General features: G+C 37.7%; 1 protein-coding gene across 1 annotated transcript in view; it reads left to right on the top strand.

The window, feature by feature from the left end:
* The window catches only part of T3dh (Type III alcohol dehydrogenase), a 238,174-nt gene that overhangs the window by 185,614 nt on the left and 35,304 nt on the right, over positions 1-17,256 (top strand). The gene's annotated exons all lie outside the window — the stretch shown is intronic.

Raw genomic sequence — 17,256 nt, 5'->3', positions numbered from 1 at the left:
ATTGAATTTTCTGTTTACAGGAAGCCATCCTTTACAGGCAGATATATCATCTTCACATTATCATCCTTCACAAAAAATAGGTATTATCAAAAGCCTTGTACACCGACCATGCACATTTGTTCTTCTGGGTCTCTTCTGTTGGAAGAATCCAATAAAACTTACTCTATTACTTAATGGATACAACAAGATCTTGATACAAAATATATTTGATAATTATCATCCCAATTCCAGATGACAGTCTAATGTTAAAAGGAACATCTGAACAAATAGCAAGGACCTGTCACAAATATAATTTGCATACCTGCTTCAAACCAACCTTGAAGTTGCCATCTTTCTTATCACCTATCAAAGATACATTATCACCTCTATGCTTGCCTGCTGTTTATCAAATACCCTGTTCTTGTCATTTTTGCTACCTGGCCATTCTGCTACTATCAGAATCCATGAACATCAGGATTATATAAGATTTTAAGAATCTGAAATTTCAGGCCTTGCTTTTCATGTCATTGACACTAGACCTAGAGTTCACTGGAATGATACCAAGATGCTACACTACAGTAGGTTCAAATTTGATTGTCTGTTTTTTGAATTATGTGAAACCTTGCACCACCATTCTGATCTTATAATAAATTTAGTTTAATCCTTTATCCAAGTGTAAGTAAACAAAGTTTGCGCCTGAAGTATCTTCAGGACTGAGGCAACTCATGGTAAAGGTGAACCAAGCTCTCATCACTACTTGTCTTAGTATCTCCCATAATGCAAAGCACTTATCTCCCTTAATGCATAGTATTACACATGTCTGCAAGGAGATGTGCTTTGCTTTATTGTATTCTAAACAATCTTTCTCTCTCTCTCTCTCTCTAATTACCTTAATTACAACTTCAAATATACAAAAAGAACCATGCTTTTGCAGTGACAGTGGAACTAATTTGACACCTATTGACAACTCGTATAGGTAACTTCTCCATTGCTTCCACCTCAGTATCACCACCTCTGGGTCTGGCTCCAACTGACTTCCTATATAAAAAACTCGACCCACTTTAAAGCCCTCACAGAAAATTTAACCCTGAATAATACAGACATATCAGTAAGCTATGATATCACCTCAGTATCACCACCTCTGGATCTGGCTCCCACTGACTTCCTATATAAAAAACTCGACCCACTTTAAAGCCCTCACAGAAAATTTAACCTTGAATAATACAGACATATTAGTAAGCTTTGATATCTCCTCCTTGTTTACCAATATTCTCTTAACTGACACTTTATCTCTCTTAGAAAACGTTTTTCCCTCTGACATCTTAGATCTCTTTTCCTTCGCCATCAACTCTAGGTATTTCTCTTGGAATAACAAAATCTACAAGCAGATAGAGGGAACCGCCATGGGTTCCCCCCTCTCACCCCCCCCCCCTTGCCAATTTCTATATGGAAGATTTCGAGCCATAGACTCAGCCCCACTCAAACCTTCTATCTGGCTAAGATATGTAGATGATGTGTTCTCTATTTGGCCTCATGGCCCAAACACGTTAGACTCCTTCCTCGGTCATCTCAATAGCCCACATCCAAGAATCCAGTTTACTATGGAAAAGGAAAAGAACAAATGTTTACCCTTCCTAGACACCTTAGTCACGCGCCTGCCTAATGATACACTTGCCTTCACTGTATACAGAAAACTCACAAACACAGGCAGATACATTCACAAACTCTCCCACCACCACCCCCTCTCAACAATATGGCATCATTAAAACCCTTACCAAGAGAGCCCACAATCTTTGTTCCAGTGGAACTGCCCTCACTACTGAGCTTAACCACATACACAGAACTTTCCTCTCCAATGGCTACAGCGAACACAGCATCAAAAAAATAATCAATTCCTCCCCCATTCCCCGTCCCTCTCATCAACAAGATTTTAAAAATGCCATCACCATACCCTACATCCGTGGCACTTCGGAAAAAATAGCCAAGATACTAAAAAAGTATACCCTACACACAGCATATAAGCCCTACCGCAAACTGGCTACCCTTATCCGTTCTACGAAAGATCAGCTCCCTCCTCTCTCTCTGCCTGGAGTTTACAAAGTACCCTGTTCCTGTAAGCTTGCGTACTTTGGACAGACAGGCAGATCAGCATCCATCCGCCTGGAGGAACACAAGACGTACATCGTTAAACACAACTATGGCCATTCAGGTTGGCTGACCATGTTTTGGACACCATCCACAGAGTATCATGGAAGAAAAACCACCATGCTCCACCACAGCAAATTCAAGAACGAGAGACTTTTCTTAGAAGCAGCAGCAGCTCTCAGAAACCAACCAAATCTTAACAAATACGGTTGCATTAAGCTTCCGAAGATTTGGGAAACACTCATCACCAGAGTTCCCACCTTAGAGGGCGCTTCACCTAGATAGGACTTTAGTGTCACCCACGTGGTTGGGCTTAGTATTGTAAGTTTTTGTGTGCATGTTACATTAATTGTTTTTGTAATCCCCGTAGATGTCCTAGTTACTAGGACGAAATATAGGAAGTATTAAATTCTATTTTAATTCTTTTTGAGTGTTGTAAAAAATCCATTAAACCTCCAACATAATGTCCTCACAGCACTTAAGCCTCTACACAAGAATTCTAATCATCCATGGAGAAGATTTAGCACGCAAATCCAAGCAATACGGTAATCCAAAACTACGACTATCTAGACAACTAAATAGGCTGGCCTTTTTAAAAAGATGTCGGGATACAAGAGTGATACCGAAATGTGTTAAAATGAAGATCAATTTCCATTCCAAAAAAGCACTCCGTATATATAAACGTGCCAGCCTAGCATTACTACGCGAGCAAATCACCTCTACTCGTGCTGCCCTCGCAGTGACGAATGCCACCATTGGCTCCTTACATGCAGAGCTCTCCACCGTTCTTAACCCTGAACTTTAGTCGATTCTCTCTGACATTTCGGAAACTTCCACACAGAGAGAATTTCAAAAAATAAAAAACAAACACGTCAAGAAATACAACAACCTGGTTAAAGACAAACCACAACCACAAATTCAACCGCTCCAGACAGTAATAAACCTCTCTTCCAAAAGGCTCAACGATGATGCCGTCAGCGCCCTCTGCCTCGGCCGTAATTTTGCCGTCGCCCTGAAAGAAGTGCCAGTGCTCGTTGTAATGGTTAACGTCGAACGGGGGATCGGTCGCTTACTGTTGGAGGTAGCCAACAACATCAGACTCGACGTAGCCAACATCCTCGCTCACTCTTCGCCTCCAAAAAGTAACTTATCTTATTCCCAACACATGGCTCTCCAGAAACTACGCAAACAAAAAAGTATCGTCATCACCAGAGCGGATAAAGGTAATGCCACAGTTGTTCTTAATACCAGCGAATACAATCGTAAAATGAACATTATCCTCCGCAATCGCGCTACCTACATCCCGCTAGAACACGACCCCACAAAAATGCAAGTTAAGAAATTAAAAATCTTACTTAAAAAATTAACCTCCTGGCCCCCTGACATCACGAAAAAACTTAAACCTTTCCGCTCCCGTCCCCCCCGAATATACGGTTTACCAAAACTCCACAAACCCAATTCCTCACTCAGGCGTATAGTAGATGCCACCAATGCACCTTGTTACAGACTGTCTAAACAGCTGGCCAACTCTCTGTCCCCCCCTCACCCGAAATTCAGCTTCCTATATAAAAAACTCAACCCACTTTAAAGCCCTCACAGAAAATTTAACCTTGAATAATACAGACATATTAGTAAGCTTTGATATCTCCTCCTTGTTTACCAATATTCTCTTAACTGACACTTTATCTCTCTTAGAAAACGTTTTTCCCTCTGACATCTTAGATCTCTTTTCCTTCACCATCAACTCTGGGTATTTCTCTTGGAATAACAAAATCTACAAGCAGATAGAGGGAACCGCCATAGGTTCCCCCCTCTCACCCCCCCTTGCCAATTTCTATATGGAAGATTTCGAAAAACGAGCCATAGACTCAGCCCCACTCAAACCTTCTATCTGGCTAAGATATGTAGGGGATCTGTTCTCTATTTGGCTTCATGGCCCAGACATGTTAGACTCCTTCCTCAGTCATCTCAATAGCCTACATCCAAGAATCCAGTTTACTATGGAAAAGGAAAAGAAAAATTGTTTACCCTTCCTAGACACCTCAGTCACGTGCCTGCCTAATGATACACTTGCCTTCACTGTATACAGAAAACCCACACACACAGGCAGATACATTCACAAACTCTCCCACCACCACCACCACCCCTCACAACAATATGGCATCATTAAAACCCTTACCAAGAGAGCCCACAATCTTTGGTCCAGTGGAACCGCCCTCACTACTGAGCTTAACTACATACACAGAACTCTCCTCTCCAATGGCTACAGCGAACACAGCATCAAAAAAATAATCAATTCCTCCCCCATTGCCCGTCCCTCTCGTCAACAAGATTTTAAAAATGCCATCACCATACCCTACATCCGAGGCACTTCGGAAAAAATAGCCAAAATACTAAAAAAGTATACCCTACACACAGCATATAAGCCCTACCGCAAACTGGCTACCCTTATCCGTTCTACGAAAGATCAGTTCCCTCCTCTCTCTCTGCCTGGAGTTTACAAAGTACCCTGTTCCTGTAAGCTTGCGTACTTTGGACACACAGGCAGATCAGCATCCATCCGCCTGGAGGAACACAAGTCGTACATCGTTAAACACAACTATGGCCATTCAGGCTTGGCTGACCATGTTTTGGACACCACCCACAGAGTATCATGGAAGGAAACCACCATGCTCCACCACAGCAAATTCAAGAAAGAGAGACTTTTCTTAGAAGCAGCAACAGCTCTCAGAAACCAACCAAATCGTAACAAATACGGTTGCATTAAGCTTCCGAAGGTTTGGGAAACACTCATCGCCAGAGGTCCCACCTTACATTCCAGGCCACCTACTACCGCCCTTAGAGGGCGCTCCACCTAGATAGGACTTTAGTGTCACCCATGTGGTTGGGCTTAGTATTGTAAGTTTTTGTGTGCATGTTACATTAATTGTTTTTGTAATCCCCGTTGATGTCCTAGTGACTAGGACGAAATATAGGAAGTATTAAATTCTATTTTAATTCTTTTTGAGTGTTGTAAAAAATCCATTAAACCTCCAACATAATGTCCTCACAGCACTTAAGCCTCTACACTAGTATTATACATGTCCGCAAGGGGATGTGCTTTGTATTATGGTAGATACCAAGAGAAGTAGTGATGAGAGCTTGGATCACCTTTACCATGAGTTGCCTCCGTCCTGAATATACTTCAGGTGCAAACTTTGTTTGCTTACACTTGGATAAAGGATTAAACTAAAGTTATTATAGCCTAACCAAGTGGAGAAAAAAACTTCCAACATGCTGATCTTAATCATCCAGACTGTATGCTTATATCATAGTTTTGGGAAGTGATTGCTGTTAATTGTTTATAATTTTGTTATTAATTAATTAATTATGCATCTATATCCACATCTCTGAATAGTGTTTCCTCCTGCTGAACAGCTGCAATCAAGACACATGATATTATGCACATGCTATATGACTTGTTCTTGTATTCAGAATTTAAATGATACCAGTTCTTCTGCCTTCTTGAAGAAGCTCATGACATATGGAGCAAAATATATAGGAGTAATAAATTCTATTAAGTTTTCTCTTACATATGTGAAGCTGTTATTTAAAAAATTATACAATCAAGAATCCTATTTTCATCAATACAATCCTGTATTCTAAACAATCTCTCTAATTACTTTAATTACAACTTCAAATATACAAAAAGAACCATGCTTTTGCAGTGATAGTGGCACTAATTTGTCTCCTTTTCTTCTTGGGAATTTTTCCACTGTCAACAGCATAGCAATTTTTTAGCACATTCCTTAAAAAAAATTAAAAAATAAAATAAAACGTGTTGATATATATCATCGGTTCCCACAGTTCTTATTAACATCTAGCCCAGTCAATAGTGGATACACTTCTGATTGTTTTACTTCTAATCTCTCTATCATTTGCCTCCATTCTGAGTAGTACACACAAGTTTGCTTCCTTGCCACAGTAACGCTACTACTACATTATGCATCCACTAATGTCACCCTTCGATAATGATTCTTCCTTTTGCTTGCCACATAACAGTACTCCCTTGAATTTTCTAGGGCCTAACTGTCACTTCTCTAGCCTGCATTTTATTCCCTTCATACAGCTGATCACTACAACTGTCTTGTACCTCTTCCATAATAGCTTTTCCTAATAGGTTGCAATTGTGCATTGCTTTTATCAGATTGCATCCTAATCCCATCACATACTGCTCTTGAAAAACTCGTAATATTCACTCTGCTTGTTTACTTTATCTTTTCCTTCCAGTCTACATTCCTAGAATTAAATCTTTCACCTTATTGGGCATGTAAAAAGAACGATTGCCTTCTTTTACATACACAACCAATTTGTATAAATATTCCACATATATATAAAAACATCCTATTAGATATACTATTCTATTAATTTCAACCTCACACTATATAACCTCATAATTTTCACACATACGGATTCCATCATCTATCTCCAAGCTCATTCTGCCACCTTCCCAACATTCATCCTGTACACTCTCACCAAAGTTCCCTTGCCTCTTTTTTAGTCAACTTTATACACTGCTTTGCCTTCTTGCACTGTTTTCTATATTCTCCCAGAACACATGTTGACTTGCTTGTTTCTTTCATTCATTTCCATGACTGCCACTTAACTGCTTCAGTCCACCCCTCTATCCCTGTAGACAACTTTGCCACATGTTTCTCCAGTTGAATCAATCAGTGTTTCCTTCAGAACCTGCTACTGAGTTTCCTACTGAGGTTTGGTTTTTGTTACCAGATCTGTGCATTTTATCTGCAGTAATTGCCTAGTTGGTCTACAGTTTACCTCTGAAATCTACTTCACTTTGATTCATTTGAAAACTTTCTTATATATATATTTTTCTTTTACATATGATATTCATTTTTATCCTGCTCAAAACCAAATGGCAGTCACCTCTCAGTACAAACCCCCTGCATACATATCCTATTTCCTATCATGTCTTCTGTATCATCTCATATTCCCTTTGCAGGATTCCCTCATCTATCTCTAAGCCCTTTTAACAGACTCCAGCTCATTCTGAACCATCGTGAAGATATCACTGTCAACAATAACATAGTCAGTGAGACTTTTCTTATTTCTTTTGCCTTTTCTCTGCATGTGATTTTGCACATCCTGTATGTTAGAACATGGAGTTAGTGATGAGCATGTAAGAATACATGCTCATCACTAACACTATGTGATAAGTATGTAAGAATTCAGTGTTTCATGAAAGAAATTTGCTGCAAACTGAACTCTTACAAATGTGAAAAATAATGTCTTCAAAGCAATGTACTTTATGACTAATGATGTGTGCTGTAATGTAAATCATAATGACAATTGTGATGCCACACATGTGCAATCTTAGAAGTAATGTAAATTATAATGACAATCATGATGGCATGTATGGACACTAATATGAAAAGCAGAGTAAAAAAACTCAACAGCAAAAGTGGAGTTGAACGGTTAGAGACTTGTTAAGACTGAACTCATATCAAAGGTTAATGTTGATTCATAATTCAGAAAATTGAGGAGAAGAAACGTAGGGATTTGTTCACATTTCTTCTGGATTATGAAGAAACTCGTTGCGTATGCAAGATAGGTCTTCTGTATTGGTACAACTCATTAGGCGATAGCAAATCAGCAGACTTGTCAAAACAAGTGTATGTATGCCATTACTTATAGTTCAGAGAAATTATACATATGTCAGTCATGAAAACTGAGATTCTGTGGAGAATAATCTTAATTTCCAGCAAAAATACAAATGTTTTGGAGCAGAAAGAAGCATCATTCAGCATTTTTCATAATTAATGTCTTAAAATGGACTGTGGCCATTTATGCATGAGTGAATACTCTCGTTTCAGAGAAGAGATTCCCTCCCCCCCCCATATGCTACTGTAGTTAGATAAGAACTTGTGAAGTCTTTTTTGTGTTTAGGTATGTTGACATATTATGTTGTGAACTTCAAGTGTCATTATTGTAAAACCCTTATCCAGGTTAATGTGTTTAATGCTGCCAGTAGGGTAAGAATTGGAACATTGTATAACGTTTGATTTCAGCAACTTAATCAACTTGATTTATGGGCTTAACATATTTTGATTTGAGCAGACTGATTAACTTAATGCCATTTAAGTTAACTGATATCTATCATAGATTATAAATCATTGTTAACTGTAGCATCTATGAATTAGTGTTTTGGTTATGTTAAATTGTTAATTAATCCTGTATTATCCCTGAAATCTGAACATTCAGTTCAGACTTTGGGAATGACTTGAGTTTAGACCTCACTATTTGTTGTTTAATTAAGAGACATCCTCTTATCATATAATCAGGAAATGAATCAGTTTCCACACTACTCAGCACGCGCTGAGCTTGCAACACACTGAGTTGTAACAGACTAGTCTGTGTTATGAGATAATTACCATTATTATTTGTTTTACTCTTTTCTCAGTACATTTCTATGTACCTGATATTTATTTCTCATTCAGCCATTTAGACCTCCTACAAGGACCAAATTTTTCATTGTGTCAGCTGCTTTCTCCAATGACTCAAAAATTCTTCCACTTCTTTCTTAGCAGAACCTTCTGTGCAACCAAAGACACAAATAAGTCTCATTGCTCAGTTCACCACTTTGATGTTTTCCCACATCACTCTACTACTTGAAATTACCTACCATTCACAAAATGTATGTGTATTTAGTGTTGAATACTGTTCTATTCCTTCCTTATTCTGATCATTATTTCCTGATTTTAAAATCTTGTAGTTGTTATGTAGTACTTTGTTTTGGTAACACCAGTTGTATCAACTTTACCTAGGTACTTTACCTAAATCTTCTGCCAGTCATAATTCTTTTCCATTGATACTTTTTATTGATGGTGGCTATCTTGAGTTCTGATGTCAAGTTTGAATTTGTTCCACTAGCTGACCTTTCACTGTTTATTCTAGTTTCCTGAGAGAAACAATGGGGACCTTGTTTAACACGTTCACTGCCAACTATGAGTTTACTCGTAGTTGGTATATGAGCCTCACAAGCCAACTACGAATATACTCACATGTCGATTACCAACCTCCTATGCCAAGCACGGTATAAGCTATATGTTAATTTGGACCCTTGGCTTGTGAATAAAGCAGAGAGCACGTCTAGGGGCTTGGTAGAAGGAAAATAATTTCAGCAAAAGTATAGTATATTATAAGAGGTATTGTTGCATAAACTGTGTATTTATTAATGCAAATAAAACAATTTTTTGAAGTTTTTTCAACATATACATATATTTATATATACGATATATCATCTGAGTCATCTGTAGGATTATAATCATCTTCGGAATCGGAACCAAATAATTCATTCCATTCATCATCGCTCATATTAATATAAGTTTCTAATTCTTTATCAGTAAGCTTTCTTTCACTGGCCATGGCGTAATTGAAGGTTTTTATTTAGATAATTTTAAATAATTGTAAGACTAGACCGCAAAAAACCTTACTGCACTGAATGCTGAACGTCACTGACTCTGAACTCAAGTTACACAGTCGTTAGCACATGTAAGACATAGGTGGGGGATAATACGAGATTACTCATAGTTGCCGTGTGAAACAAAATTCTGTCTGATAAGCCAGCTACGAGATAACTCATACTGACTTGTAGAAATGAAAGTGCTTGACGTGCAGTAACAAACTATGTCCGAAGAGCGTGGCAGCAAACGTGTTAACTAGGTGATGACCCCCAGTTTGCATGACATTTTCTTTCTAAATCCTAAATTGCAGCCCATCTTCATTTGCTCATTGCCCAGATAGATACTTATTAATGGGGTATACCCAGTGGTGAGCTATAAGGGGCTCACGTGAGCCCTTTGTTAAATGTTTCTCAAATTTGCGAGCCCCTTGTTCTTCTTATTTAATAATCTTGTAGAACTAGAAAATACCACCGCGGAATGTATACATGCTACTATAATTGCTACTTTAAATTCATATGGATTTTCTGATAACTATTTAAAAATCATCTCAATACATTTTGTTCTGATGGAGCTAGTGTAATGTTACGAAACAAATCAGGTGTTGCAATCAAACTTTTACAAAAATTTCCCAACATTGTGATTTGGCATTGCGTAGCTCAACGTTTACAATTAGCATTAGATGATTTGATAAAAAACGTTAAAGAAATAAATCGTTTTGAAATATTTATGGATAAATTATATGCTTTTTATCATTAATCACCAAAAAATCAACGAGAATTAAATACGACTGCAAAAGACCTTGGTATCGAAATTTTAAAGATCGGCGTGTGTTTGGACCACGATGGGTAGCTTGCAGTTTATGAATGACTCTTGCTCTGTGGAGAAATTACCAGCTTTATGCAAGCATTTTGCATCGAACGATAAATATAAGGGCTTTTTAAACCGACTTCTCAATTAGGAATTTTTAATAAAAGATCTAGCATTAATATTTGATATCCTACAGGAATTATCATATCTGTCAGAAGTTCTACAAAGTTGCAATATAAGTATTATAAGGACTAAGTTAGCCCCTTTTTTTTTTCTTTTTTTTTTTTTGCTCGACGATGCAAGCCCTTTGTTAAAATTTCCATAGGTCACCATTGGGTATATCACAAGATGATAAAGATTGAACATTAGATCAGAAGCTCCAGTCATCTAGCTTTGACTCTTAAGTGTCCGTTAAAAAATAAAATAAAATTGTAAATTATACTTAGCAAGAAATTATATTCTTACATAAGCAAAGTGGATATTAGTTCCAGAATTATTTCAAAGCCAAATGTAGAAACTATGAAAGTTTCGTAAGTTAACCAGAGAGCTTGCTGAAATACATTCCTCAGCATCCCCAGATGCCTTAGTGTGAACTACTTAAAAGACAGCTTTCTGTAGACATAGACATAGTAGTCCAGATGTGGGTGTATTCCTCTTTCCCAGGAGACCGGATCTGAGCAAAGCAATCCAGGTGTGGATATATCAATGCCTTATAAAGAGGAATTACAACTTCCTTATCTCTACTTGTTAATGTGTTCTTCAATAGCCAAGTAATCTTATGAGCTACATTAGTAACCTTAGGAATATGACCTCTGAGCTTTAACTCTCACTCTGTCACCACCCCTAAATCTCTAGCTTCATCTATTTCCTGGAGTAGAGTGCCACCTGATACATGTCTTGTAATCTGTTTATCCCAAAATGCATAATTTTATATTTCTCGACATTAAACTGACATCCATTAACTTTTGCCCATACTGATAGCCTATTTAAATTGTCCCACAAGTTCTCCACATCGCTTTGATTAACTATTATTCTACCTAATTTTGCATCATCAGCAAACAACTGAATATTTTGTACTTTTACAGTACTCTTTCCTATAATTCTAAGCTTTTTCAATAGCCTCCAGAACATTTCTGCTTTCCTGATATGTATCTTCTATATCAGGGGGTGGGGAACCTTTTTAGTATCAAGGGCGAAAATTGTTAATTTAAAAACTTCCGCGGGCAACTGGCAAATTTTTTTCTCATGCAGTACTGCATGAGAAAAACAAAGTCAAAATTCAATATGTTTTGACACGCGGGGAAATGTCATAGCAGTAATTGGGAAGCAACCAATCAGAGAAAGTCTGAACTTTGCCCACGAGAAATGCTCCTGATTTCTTTTTATTTTAATGGCTGGTCTCGATTTGATGGTTGCCAGACGTATAATGATCATATTTTATGTAATATAGTTATTTTCGATTTTGTATAATTAAATATTGAAATTTGAATAAATTTAAATTATTATAAAATTTTATTTACATGTACATACGAGTACATCAGCAAAGGGGCGAATTGAAATAGACTCACGGGCGAAATTTTGCCCACAGGCGAGGGGTTCCCAACCCCTGTTCTATATTCTTTCCAGTCTTCCCATGATTTTGTGTAGCTATTTTTACGCATAGCTTAGCTCTCTTACATTTTTCTCTATATTCTTTGTAGGCATCTGCCAACATATTTGTTATTAGCATTCTGTATCCTTTTTTCTTTTCTAGGATTGCTTCTTTAACTTCTTGTACAGTTTTTTAATTACCTACTTAGTTACTTACACTGTGATGGTGCTTCTTAAAATACATCTGTTATTTGTATTTCAGTTGTATTCCATTGTCATTGCAATGAAGATGCCTTGGGTACTCAAAAGCAAAAATTTTACATAATGAAAATAGTTTTCATATGAGTTTTCTGGATGAAAGATAGACGTAGAAAATTTTTTCCACTTGGATAGTGACCCTTCCCATAATGAAGGCAATATACATTCCAAAAGGAGATGTATTGTGCATTATGGGATATCAGGACAATTTGATGTAAAGTCATTTGCCTCCATATACAAGTTGTCTCACATGCTCATCCTTAGATATATGATAAAAACAAGACTTTAATTTCTTGTTAAGTATATTTTAACCTGATTTAATCAAATCCTCCACCCAATCTTGGAATACTACTCTGACGTTTTAGTTGGACACCAAAGACCTCTCTAAAAGAGAGCATTTCAATTGACTGATGATCCCTGCTCTTACAGACTCTCTTCAGCCTCTTGTCTCATAGATAGTCAATTTCTTGTGTGTATCTTCTATTGCAGTGACCAACAGTGCTAGTCACTGTTCAGCACAACTGGCATCCTTTATGCCTCCCATAAACCTGCTTACAAGAACATGAGCAACAGCTGCCCAGCATTCTTTTTAATATTATTATTATTCAGGCCTCCATGGAGTCAAAAGACACTACAGTCTTACTGAACCTGGTACTCCCAGTCATCTTTTATTCTATCAACCTCAGTTCTGTGGTTGATATAATAAAATAAATAAAAAGAATGAATGCAGTCTACCATACTTTTTCTCTCTTTCTTGAGAAGCAAAAGCTTTGATCCATTGAATAGCTTGGTCTCACTATTAGTGAAAGCTTAAAAGATATTGACTCACCTGTTAGGGTTAGAGGTGTTCTGCCTGCTCCCTTTGAGGAATAAAACGCATTTGAGGATTTCATTTTTATTTTATTATACACGAATGAGATCATGCTTTAGCTGAACTTTATTTTTGAGAACATATAAACATTCATACATATCACTGTGTTTATGGCTATATATGATTTGAGAAGGGATACATGTTGAATTACTAAGCAGGTGATTTTAACAACCTGAGGAATCAGCTTTCATCATAAAAAATTTCCTGGCATAAAAATTTGGAGAGAGAGATATTAGTGGTACATGGGAAGTGGTTACTGGGTGTTTTAAGTATAAATCCGGAGAAGTTACATGTATGAATAGCATCATTAAGCTAGAGTTGCTGACAAAGAAAAAATTCATCATCATCAAATTCCTGCCATGTAGCCTCAAGGGGTGTACAGGATATGATAGTACCACATGAAAATTTACATCATTGCCAACTTCCTATCTACAATTTTCCTCCAAATCAGTCTGTTACTTGTCAAGACTCCAACATTATCAGATCTTATATTTCTGTCGTCTAAGGCCCTTTGTACTGTATCAATCTCCACCTATATTTTGGTCTTCCTCTGGGTCATTTTCCTGCCAACCTGGCAGAGAACACTTGTTTTGCTAATCTTTCCTCGCCCATTCTGTTTAAGCGACCATAGTACCTGAGATTAGCTCTGCTAACACATTCCTGGATGCTGACAATGTCAAGTTCTTTCCTAATATCCTTGTTTTTAATATGATATTGCCATTGATGCCGTCTGTTCATGCCTCTAATCTTTCTCAGGACTCTCATATCTGTGGTCTCTAGTCTTTGGTCAAGTGTTTTACTTCTGGCCCAGCTCTCATATCCATAAGTTAAAACTGGTTTGAACACTGTCTTATATACAGCTAATTTAGTGTTTTGACTAATTTCTCTATTCTTCCATATAAATGTATTCAGTTGACTTCCTACCATATCAACTTTGTTGATCCTGTTGTCTAGTTCCATATTTAATTTACCATCTTCACTAAAAATCATACCTAAGCAGCTGAAACGTTTTACTTGTTCCAGTTCTCTGTTCACAATGCAGTTGACATTTTCTACGATTCTGCCTATTTTCATTGTCTTTGTCTTTTTATTGCTGACCTTCATACCATACGAGGTGGTATCAAAAAGTTTCGCGACTAGTTTTGTAACACACCAACAGATGGCAGCACAAGGCTGCACGCACAGTCACAGGGAGCACCGACCTTCATAAGTCAGTGTGCCAAAAGACATCGTCCTGTGTACATTGCGAGCTGTGCAACTGGTGCTATTCTGACCACATGCATTACCACGTCTGTGATTTCATCACGGACAGCAAGTTAGAACAAAGAGTGAACGTGAAATTCTGATTGAAATTAGGCAAACCTGCCACAGAGACATTTGACATGATTCGTCGAGTTTACGGCAATGCTGAAATGAGTCGTTCAAGGTGTTTTGATTGTTACGTGCACTTCAAGAGTGGAAGAACATCACTGGAAGATGACGAGAGATCAGGAAACCCTTCAGCGAGCTCAACCCCAGAAAATGTCAAAACCATTCGGCTACTTGTGCATGAGGGTCGTCGGAGAACACTCGACAACATTTTTGCCATTGTCGGTGTGTCATACGGAACAGTCCAGGCAATCCTCACGTGTAATTTGAACATGCGCCGTGTTGCTGCCAAGTTCATCCCCAGGTTGCTGACCCAGGAGCAGAAGGAACACCACGTCAAACTCTGCTAAGAACTCAATCAGTGTGCCATGGATGACCCGTCCTTCATGTCAAGAATCATTACCGGTGACGAAACGTGGGTGTACTTCATCTTAGGGTGTATACTTGACCCTAAGATGAAGCAACAGTCTTCACAGTGGAGGAGCCAATCATCTTCACGACCGAAAAAGGCGAGGCAGGTCTGCAGCTCGACCAAGTGCATTTTCATCATCTTTTCGACATTCATGGCATTGTGTATCGTGAATTCGTCCCCAGGGATCAAACCGTCAGTTATGAGTTCTATTGCCAGGTTTTAAGGCATCTGAGGGAGGGCATTTGGCGAGAGTGACTGGATCTGTGGCACGCAAAAAACTGGATGCTCCACAACGACAGTGCACCCTGTCACCGAGCTCTCCTCACACGAGTTTTCACCAGAAACAACATGATCTCTCTTCCACACCTACCCTACTCACCAGATTTGGATCCTGCGGACTTCACCCATTTCCCGAAGATGAAGATCCAGCTCAAAGGACGCAATTTTGACACATTGTGGAGATCCAGCGCGAATCAAAGAAGGTGTTTGACATGCTTCGAAGAGAAGACTTTCAGGACACATTTCAAAAGTGGCAGGAATGCTGGGAGCACTTTATTGCTATGCAAGGGGACCATTTTGAAGGAGATAGTGTATAAACTTAGATAAATAAAGTAATTTCTCGTAAACAGAGCTAGTCTCGAAACTTTTTGATACCACCTCGTATCTATTACAACAGTTATTCAATTTAGTCAGGGAATCTTGCAGACTTGTAGTGGATTTATTAAAAGTATAATGAAGTATATAGAGAAGTATAACATCGTCTGCATAAAGCAAAGAGCTGAAATTAACATCTATAATTTTGATATCGTGTTTAATACCACTTTCCTTCATAATGTTATCCATATAGATAATGAATAACAGAGGAGATAATGTACATCCTTGTCTGACACCAAATTTAACATTAAACCATCTTCCTGTACTTCCTTCAATTCTAACTGCTGACTTACAACTCAAATAAAGACTAAGTATTGCTTGATATAATGCTCCATTGACACCATATAACTGTAGCTTATTGAATAACTTCTCTCTCTCTCTTGGCACCTTGTCATATGCCTTTTCCAGATCGACAAAACTTAAATACAGATCTTTGTTATATTCCCATGATTTCTCAACTATTTGTCGTAAAGTGAAGATCTGATCCTGACAGCCTCTATTTGGTCTGAAACCAGCTTGTTCTTCACCAAGCTTTTCTTCCACAATTCTTCTCAACCGTTTCTCAAGTATACTTGCATAAATCTTACCAGGAACACTCACTAGAGAAATACCTCTGTAATTCTCACTTTCAGCTTTATTTCCCTTTTTATATATGGGCTATGAGAGTTCTATTCCAATCATCAGGAATTCGTCCTTCTGAATTATGCAGCGCAGCCACTGTAAAACTTTTATAGCACCATACTTCAGCATCTCTGGTCGAATATATCATCTACTCCTGCTGTCTTTCCACATTTCAAGCCGTTGATGGCTTTTTCTACTTCAAGTATGGATATGTATTCCTGACTGTATGCCTGGTCAGTGTTTTTTACCACTGTGCTGTCATCACTGCTTGTTTCATTTAGCAGTTTTTCAAAGTAATTACTCCATACTTCAAGGATATCTTTTTCTTCCATTTTCATGCACTTTTATCCTCTCTAACTCCTTTTACAGCACTCTTTCCTCCATTCCTAAGCTTCTTCAACAGCTTCTAGAATATTTTGCCACCTTATTGATATTTATTTTCTATATTCTTGCTAAAGTCTTCCCATGACTTTTGCACAGTGTTGAGCATTCTTGCATTTGTCTCTATATTCTCTAAGAGCACAAGCTGACTTATTTGCCAGGAACTTTTGATATGCGTTCTTCTTTTCCTTCACTGCCTCTTTAACTTTCTGTGTCCACAATGGAGTTCTAATTTTTCTATCCAACTTCACCACATGCCTCTCTAGCTGAATCAATCAGGGTTTTCTTGAAGGCTTGCCACTGAATCTCCAAGGTTTGGTTCCTGTTCTCAAACTCTTTCATTTTTTCTTCAATAATCTTTGTGTATTTTAGTCTATAGTTCACGTCTGAGAGCTGTTAAACTTTTGTTCGCTTTAAAACTTTTTAACATGTTATTCTTTTTAATATGAAATTCTATTTTATCCTGCTATATAGTGATCACTTCCAATTTCAATTCCAAAATACAAGTAGCAAAGTAAGATAACTAAAATGATAACAATTAACTGTAATTTCCTAAACTTATTTAAAAAAAAACCATATATGTGTATACAATTATAAAAGTTAGGAAAGATTAGCTGATTTATTGAGTACTATTTCCCACAATGGGGATAGACATAAACCATCAGATCTGTTTAAGTTAGGGGAGTGAAGTAACATTTCACATGTTT

Source organism: Typopeltis vanoorti, chromosome 21 (genome assembly GCF_054136105.1).
Source record: "Typopeltis vanoorti isolate ZY-2024b chromosome 21, IOZ_Tvanoo_1.0, whole genome shotgun sequence".
NCBI lineage: Eukaryota > Metazoa > Arthropoda > Arachnida > Uropygi > Thelyphonidae > Typopeltis > Typopeltis vanoorti.
The sequence above is the reverse complement of the archived record's forward strand: the minus strand, read 5'-3'. Positions and strand labels throughout refer to the sequence as shown.